Source organism: Lactuca serriola, chromosome 9 (assembly GCF_051521515.1).
Source record: "Lactuca serriola cultivar US96UC23 chromosome 9, Lser_US96UC23_V15, whole genome shotgun sequence".
Lineage (NCBI taxonomy): Eukaryota > Viridiplantae > Streptophyta > Magnoliopsida > Asterales > Asteraceae > Lactuca > Lactuca serriola.
Window position 1 is genome coordinate 38,159,192 of NC_136416.1, and position 8,704 is coordinate 38,167,895.

Below are 8,704 nucleotides of genomic sequence, written 5' to 3' on the forward strand. Positions count from 1 at the left end.
ATTGGGTGTGAACCATCCTTCTTCTTGAAAAAAAGGATCGGTGCCCCCATGACGAGCTACTCGGTCTGATAAAACCCTTCCCCAGCAGCTTCTGAAGTTGAGAGGATAACTCTTGCATCTCAGACGACGCAAGGTGATAAGGTGCCTTGGCGATAGGCGCCGCTCCAGGAAATAATCAATCAGAAACTCCACCTGCTTCTCAGGAGGCACTCCTGAAAACTCCTCGGGAAACACGTCCGGGAACTTGCACACTATTGGAACCTCGGAGATAGAACTCGGTCTCTCTGAAGCAACCTACGTATCCACCACATACCCCAAAAAGCCCATACAACCCTTCTGTATACTCTGTCTTGCTCTGGCAGCAAAGCAAAAAGCTGATCCGTACCGAATACCCTCACCGTACACAGTAAGCACTCCCCCACTAGGGTCTCGTATAGTCACCATCTGTCGCTCACAGTCGATCATAGCCCCAAATCGACTCAACCAGTCCATGCCCACAATGACACAAACGTCACCTATCACTATCGGCACCAGATCTATCGGGAACTCCACACCAAAAATCTCCAAAACACATCCCCGGAATACCCCCAGTCGCATAAATCGTGTGCTCTTTGGCTATAGAAACTCTCAGAGGTCGACTCAACGCCTCTCGCTCAACACCAATGTGATGACTAAAAGCTAAGGACACGAAGGATCGACTCGCACCCGAGTCAAATAACACCAAAGCAGGTACATAACTCATAAGAAAAGTGCCTATATATAACACAATATAATCATGCACAAATCTCAAAATAACAGGAAAAGAGGGAAACACATACCATCTACAACATCAGGTGCTATGCAGACCTCCTCCGCTGTCAGCTGAAAAGCTCTCATGCGAGCCCTCGGTATCTCGGCCTTCACTGGCCGACTACTTTAGAACGAATATGTAACACTAGCCAAAATAGGTCAATAACAATCACATATGATTATGCTAATCATGTAATGTGATAAATGGACTATGTATTTCATGATAAATTCTAATACAAATATGAACTTTCGTTATGATACAACTCAAAGTATACGTCCATACGATTCCAAAAATATAGAGAACGTCTGAATCTGACTTCACATGAAGAAGTTATGATAAACCGAACACTATAAATCTCTATAGTAAGAGGAATTTACAATATACTTAGAATTAGCTATTAAAATCAAAAGGAGAGTTGTAGTGCTTGTAAATACCTACGCGTTCATATAAAGAACGTCAAAAACGGAGTTCGTATGTGAAAGTTACGACCTTTCGAAGATTCAGCTGTCAGAAACCCTAGTATGACTGAACTCACGAGGTGAACATAAATGCTCACGAGGTGAAGAGTCATAAGGCCAGATTTCGAAGCTAGTAGGCGCATGGCAAGTCTACGAAGTGATAAACCAAAAGTTCACGACGTGAGCAAGGATTGATTCACGACGTGAGGAGTCACATGGCTACCTTCCGAAGCTAGGGACGCAAATGGCAAGACTACGGGATGATCATGCAAGACTCACAACGTGAGCCTTATGAAACTCACGATGTGAGTTTCTAAAACCCTTACTATAAATAGCAGGTCCAACTTCAACCATTCTTACACCTAAACTTCTTCCCTTTCTCTCCTTTGCTGAGGCCATTTTGCATCCCGAGCCCCGAAGATCTCGTACGCTGACCGTTTTTTCTTATAACATAAAATTACGCTACTAGGGTGAGTTTCACGGCCCCACTTTCTAATATTTCAGGGGAAAACGCATGCTAGATATTATATATATGTTATTATTATGTATATATGATAGTATATAGTTATGATAACCGGGATATGATTATTCTAAATATAATATTTTGAATATATACAACTATTATAACCTTATCAGTACGTTAATTTACTAATGTAGATCTTGAGTTATACTTAGGATTCTATATATATGTTGTGTGCGATATAATACCGAAGTTATATTCGAAAGTTCTATATGTTAAGTTATAAAGTATGTTGCTATTAATAGCTTTATGTCAAGATAAAATTGGATATGTTATATGTTGTTATTGTTAGTTTTATGTCAACATAAAACTGGATATGTTATATGTTGTTATTGTTAGTTTTATGTCAAGATAAAACTGGATATGTTATATATTGTTATTGTTAGTTTTATGTTAAGATAAAACTTGGTATTGTTATTGATAGTTTTATGTCAAGATAAAACTAGAAACATTATATGTTGTTATTATTGGTTTTAGGTCAAGATAAAACCTGGTTTTACTTCAAGATATAGCTGTTATACTGCCTAAATATTATGAAGTTAGAAGTAATGTTTAAAAGTATAGTCTAGTAACTTAGGGTTTTAGACATGAAGATGCTTTTGTTGTTAAAGCTATAGGAAGCCGTCAAAGTCTACATGAGTAATTGTATTCATCAACTAAGATTGGGGATCTTAGCGGAAAATCCTCTGAACTGTAACTGTTAATCCCGTGTGAGTGAGGAAGTCGTGTATAATTAGTATACGGGTTGACCACCCCACTTGTGACTGTTAGCTACAGTCAACCAAAAGCAAGTGATGAACTATCCTTTTATTTGTTATTGTTCCGGCGTCGATGAATTGTACGGTGTTGTTTCTCATGGTAAATCATGAGTGTGTTTGTTTCTCATGGTAAATCATGAGTGTGTTCTATCAGAGGTATTATGTCATAGCAGCAGTTACAGGCTCATGGTAGCAAATTGTTAGAAACATTATACCTTGTCATATACAAGTATTAATGTTAAGTATAAGTTTTCCCCTACTTATACCTTAGGATTAAGAAATGTTTAGGTATAACACTTAATTGATAAGTATACTATTATACCTAATATACATACTAAATGTTGGAGAGTCAAAATGATACTTTCAAAACTATACTTTTGAATGTGGGAAAATGTATTGTTTTATGGAGTCAAAACATGTGGACTCACCAATTTTATGTTGACGTATTTTTTAAATGCATGTGTTTTCAGGAACTTGAAAAGCTGGTATGTATTCGAACATGACAAGTTTTACTATTATCTTTATGTTCATTAAGAAGTATGCAATAGTCAGATATTATGTAATAAATACTAGGAAAACAATAATGTAACTTTCAATCATCAATAAAGGTATGTATTTTCTTTAGTATTGTTCAATGTATGTTATATAACTGTGATACGAAGAATGATGTTACACTACCCGGTGTTTCCGCCAACGGCCGGGGTGTGACAGATTGGTATCAGAGCTATTAACTATAGTGAACTGGTACTTTCTTAGGAAAGCACGTATATAGTTTAGGACTTACTCTATTAGGTTTATGTATATCTCTTAGCCTATAAATAAAAAGTATTATTAATTATTCTACTAAAGGACTACTTACGGGAGCGGTGACAAGGATAGACATGTCGATTTGGGTTGCTAGATTTCAGAACGGCTATATGCTAAAATGATCCTGCCCTTTCGATAGTCCTGACTGGCCGGAGCCTTATAAGATAGACCTGAAGTAACAAACAATAGTAAAAGCATGAATACAATAAAGAAGAATATAGAGTCATATATAAAGACTCAGACCCGCGATGAGAATACACCTTAATACCCGGAATGTTTTTGATCTCAAGGATTTAGATCAAATATTCCAACTATAAGTTTATATGTGCATAGATCCTATCACAACTAGGTATAGGTGCGCAACTACATTTTGTTATGATCAGATCATATGAACTATTTAATTTGGGAGAAATATTTGATAGACTAAACTCTTGGTGATCCAAAATGTATAGGAATCCGACATGGCACATTCACGAGAATGGATAATTATCGGGGATACGGATGAAGAAGAGGAAGTTTCATTCCCTATGATGGTAGGCGATCCTTACTACCCTATAACTCCAACCACCTTCATCCAATACCTTCTTGTGACATCCCCATTTTCACGGCCAAAAAAGACCGATGTTGTTTATGCTTTATAAAAATCAGAGTACTTCATTTTATAAAAATGTTGCGGAATTTGTTCCCAGAAAAACATGGTAAATACGTTATTAAAACATTTTCGAAGAAACGTATTTATTTCATTTTAAAACGTTTGGGATGTCATCGTTAATACAGAAACATAAGCATAAACAGAACTTACAATTATTTACACTAGTGATCTACATCTCTTTAAATCTCTCAGTGTAATGTCACTTCATATCAACACCTGTGATATAAATAAACTGAGTGGGTCAGGTTGGGAAACCTGGTGAGTACATAGGGTTTTCAACCCACAATAATATAATTATTATGTTTAAACAATCAAACAATCAACCCAATTACCCATCCCCATTATCTTCTTTATTCTTAAGGATCTACCCTAAGAATCAACTATTTCTCATTCATTCATTCCTAAGGATCATCCTAAGGAAACAACATGAAGTCCATTGTTGCCAATGACACATTGGTCAAGCGCAGCTGCTAATATTGTCACTTAGGCTCAGCTGCCAGAATTAGGACATTTTCTATGAGGCGCTTCTGCCGGTATTGACCTTTAAACACTACTGTCATGGTCATAAGGCTCCCTATTAGGCGCAGCTGCCGATACTATCCTTAGAGCGCAGCTGCTAGGACGTTTACCGTAGATCTAAATCATCTACGGGTTGTGGCACAGCTGCCAGTGCTCATCTATAGGGTACTAGGTCCACTGCTGCCCATGTATACCTATAGGGCACTAGGTCCGTACTACTAATGTTCCTCTATTTCAGCTTTTATCCATCATCATTCATCTACCCATGTTTTACCCAACATATTTTGTAGATATAAAATACTTTATACAGTTTACATCATTTAAAACATGTATAAAAATCTTTCACCAGCATAGACAACAAGTATTCAGACAATATGCACACATAACACGTAATTTATATTAAAATACTTCATATCTATGTGTAAGATGAAAGAGACCATGCACTCACCTGATTAGGTGGTGATTCCGAACGCAGACAACACTTCGTTATCTCAAAACAATTTTCCTCGACAAAACCTAGTATCAATACCACTAGGGTTTAGTTTTTAACGTTAACCACGACTAATTAATACTCTAGCTATTATTACTATTATATAAGCGTTAAATAACACTCAATATAACTCATAATAATAGCCCAAATAATTATTTTAAGGTCCTGATAATGTTACTATAATTAAATAAAATCTATATTAAATATAGTATAGGCGTAGCTCACTTACAGCGAGTTTTTATTAAAAACCGGGCTTCGCTGGAGCAGCGTTTCCAAGCCGAAAGCTTTTCTTCTCGGAGCCGTCAGGCGCTCCGGGGCTTTCTTCTCGTGCTAGGGAGGTTCCGTAGACTTGGGAGGGGTTTAGGGAGGCTAGAGAGAAGTTAGAGAGAGAAAGAGAGGCTTATGGTGTGAAGAAAATATGAGGAGTTCACCCTTGTATTTATAGGAGTTTTATAGTAAAGTAGTCTCTAAGCTTCGTCCGTAACTTTTGCATACGAGCTCCGTTTTTGTCTGTCTTTTTACCGTTGAGTTCCTATTAATGAGATCTTCAACTTTCATTTAGACCTCGTTGGCTAATTCTCATTCTATCTCGGATTTACAAAACTGTATCGAATTCGCCGCGCTCGAAAAGTAGGGACTAAGCTTCGTCCATAACTTTCGCATACGAGCTCCATTTTTGTCTGTCTTTTTACCATTGAGTTCCTATTAATGAGATCTTCAACTCTCATTTAGACCTCGTTGGCTAATTCTCATTCTATCTCGTATTTACGAAACTGTATCGAATTCGCCGCGCTCGAAAAGTAGGGACTAAGCTTCGTCCATAACTTTCGCATACGAGCTCTATTATCGACGTTCTTTATATCCACGCGTTGGTATTTACGAGTACTACAACTTTCATTTAGATCTCGTCGGCTAAAAATCGACCGATCTAAAATTCAGATTTCGGGCTGTGCACTGCTATGCTAAATCTTAGAAAAATCATAACTTCCTCATACGAAGTCAGATTTGGGCGTTCTTTTTATTTATGTTCTTAGTTTAACATATTCTACGACTTTCTTTTAGATCGCTAAGGCTAAATCTCGCTCTATCGTAAATTCACTATTTACGCTTCCCGGTATCGTGCCGGTTCCGTCGCGAAACTTCAACGGGTCATAACTTCTTCGTTATAACTCGGTTTTCGGCGTTCTTTATACGTACGAAAACCTTGTAACATACTCTACAACTTGATTAAGATTATTTATTCTAAATAATCTTTTGTCGAAAAGTCGTTTTCGACCCCTATTGCCTCTAATTTGACTAGCCCAGATTTGCGGGCGTTACACTTCTGACGATGGAGCACCTTTACCCTCCAACGAATGGGAAGAGAGTGAACCAATGGAAGAAAGCAAATCCATGGAGGAGACAGACTCGGTGGCATCATCTTTACCACCACTGAACACTCTTTACCGTAAAGTTCCAGGAGGAGTAAAAATGAAACGTACTGCATGTAAATCTATACCGATATGGAAAAAGATTAAGAAGAGTCAGAAGGAAACATCTTCAGGAAGTCATAGAGTTTAAGATAAACCTGCACGGATTGCACAAAGAGTTGATAGATGGGTGGCGGAAGAAAAAGCTGCCAAGATGTATGAGACTGGTCAATCATCTCGACCACATCTCCCACATTCTTCTAAAGATAACACTTTATCTGAATTGTTTGAGAAAAGTGTGAAAATTGAAGATAAGATGGAAATTGTCGAAGGGAGGGCTACTCATCTCTCTGGAAGAGTGCGAAGGCTAGAAGGACAAAGGACACGAGATCAGGAATCAGTGATGGATGTCCATCATCGTATAAAATTTGCTTATAATGACATGATTACTCATGATGCCAGGATTCCAGAATTAGAGCTCTACAATCAAACCTCAAGAAATGAAGAACGCACGGTATGTCTTGAGCAGAGAACTCAATCACTTGAAGAGCAAGTGGTTAATGTCACTGACGTGTTAGGTCATCACTTAGGTTTCTGGTAGATAAGCTACAACTAGTGGTTATGTAAATAGAGAAAATCATACTAGTTAAGGCGAAAAGAGGAAAGTTTATAGCAAGGATGTAGAAAACCTTGCAAATTTTCCAATTTTTATAGAAACTTTTCTCTTATAAACCTAAATAAACTGATGTAACCGTTGGTAATAATATGAAGCATATGTTATGGTAATCATTATGTTGTCTATTATGTTTTACGCTGTGAATAATAACTGGAGTATTTAGTACTCATGTATTAAATGATTAACAAAACTCATAAAAATTCTTATTATTTATAATAGGAACTCAAACAAAATGCCTAGAAGGAGTAATTGGCTAAACCCTAACCAACCATCAGCACCACAACAACAACAACCACAACCACCACCATAAATAAACCCCTCAATAAGTACAGTACAACTTGAAGAAATCATAGCTCAAAGAATTGTTGTGGCTCTATCTAATGCCACGAGAGATGGAGTTAGAAATGAAGGCCATGTAGGGACCGCTAGAACATGTACCTACAAAGATTTAATGAATTGCAGGCCAAAAATATTTCATGGAAATGAAGGGGTAGTGAATTTGAAAAAGGTGGATAGAAGAGACAGAATCCATCTTTCAAATAAGCTTTTGTCCAGATGATTGTAAAGTACAATTTACAGCATGTACATTCGCTGACTGTAACATCCCCCTCTGGCACGTATCACAATATTGTCCGCTTTGGGCCACTCGGCACGAGGACTTCCTAGGGGGTCACCCATCCTGGTACTACTCCCGCCCGAGCACGCTTAACTGCAGAGTTCTTATGGGATCTGCTGCCCTCACGGCTTTAAAACGCGTTGTGATAGGGAAGGTATCCACACCCCTTATAAGGAAATGTTTCGGTCTCCTTCCAAGCCGATGTGGGATCAGATCTAACCCACATCGGCTGGGAAGGAGAACTAAGCATTCCTTATAAAGGGTGTGGATACCTTCCCTAACACAACGCGTTTTAAAGCCGTGAGGGCAGCAGATCCCATAAGAACTCTGCAGTTAAGCGTGCTCGGGCGGGAGTAGTACCAGGATGGGTGACCCCCTGGGAAGTCCTCGTGCCGAGTGGCCACAGCGGACAATATTGTGATACGTGCCAGAGGGGGGATGTTACAAATGGTATCAGAGCCAGGGCACGGGTCGATGTGTTCGACGGGGACGTCGAACCCTATAATGGGGGGTAAAAGTGGGTTAGATCTGATCCCACATCGGCTGGGAAGGAGAACTAAGCATTCCTTATAAAGGGTGTGGATACCTTCCCTAACACAACGCGTTTTAAAGCCGTGAGGGCAGCAGATCCCATAAGAACTCTGCAGTTAAGCGTGCTCGGGCGGGAGTAGTACCAGGATGGGTGACCCCCTGGGAAGTCCTCGTGCCGAGTGGCCACAGCGGACAATATTGTGATACGTGCCAGAGGGGGGATGTTACAAATGGTATCAGAGCCAGGGCACGGGTCGATGTGTTCGACGGGGACGTCGAACCCTATAATGGGGGGTAAAAGTGGGTTAGATCTGATCCCACATCGGCTGGGAAGGAGAACTAAGCATTCCTTATAAAGGGTGTGGATACCTTCCCTAACACAACGCGTTTTAAAGCCGTGAGGGTAGCAGATCCCATAAGAACTCTGCAGTTAAGCGTGCTCGGGCGGGAGTAGTACCAGGATGGGTGACCCCCTGGG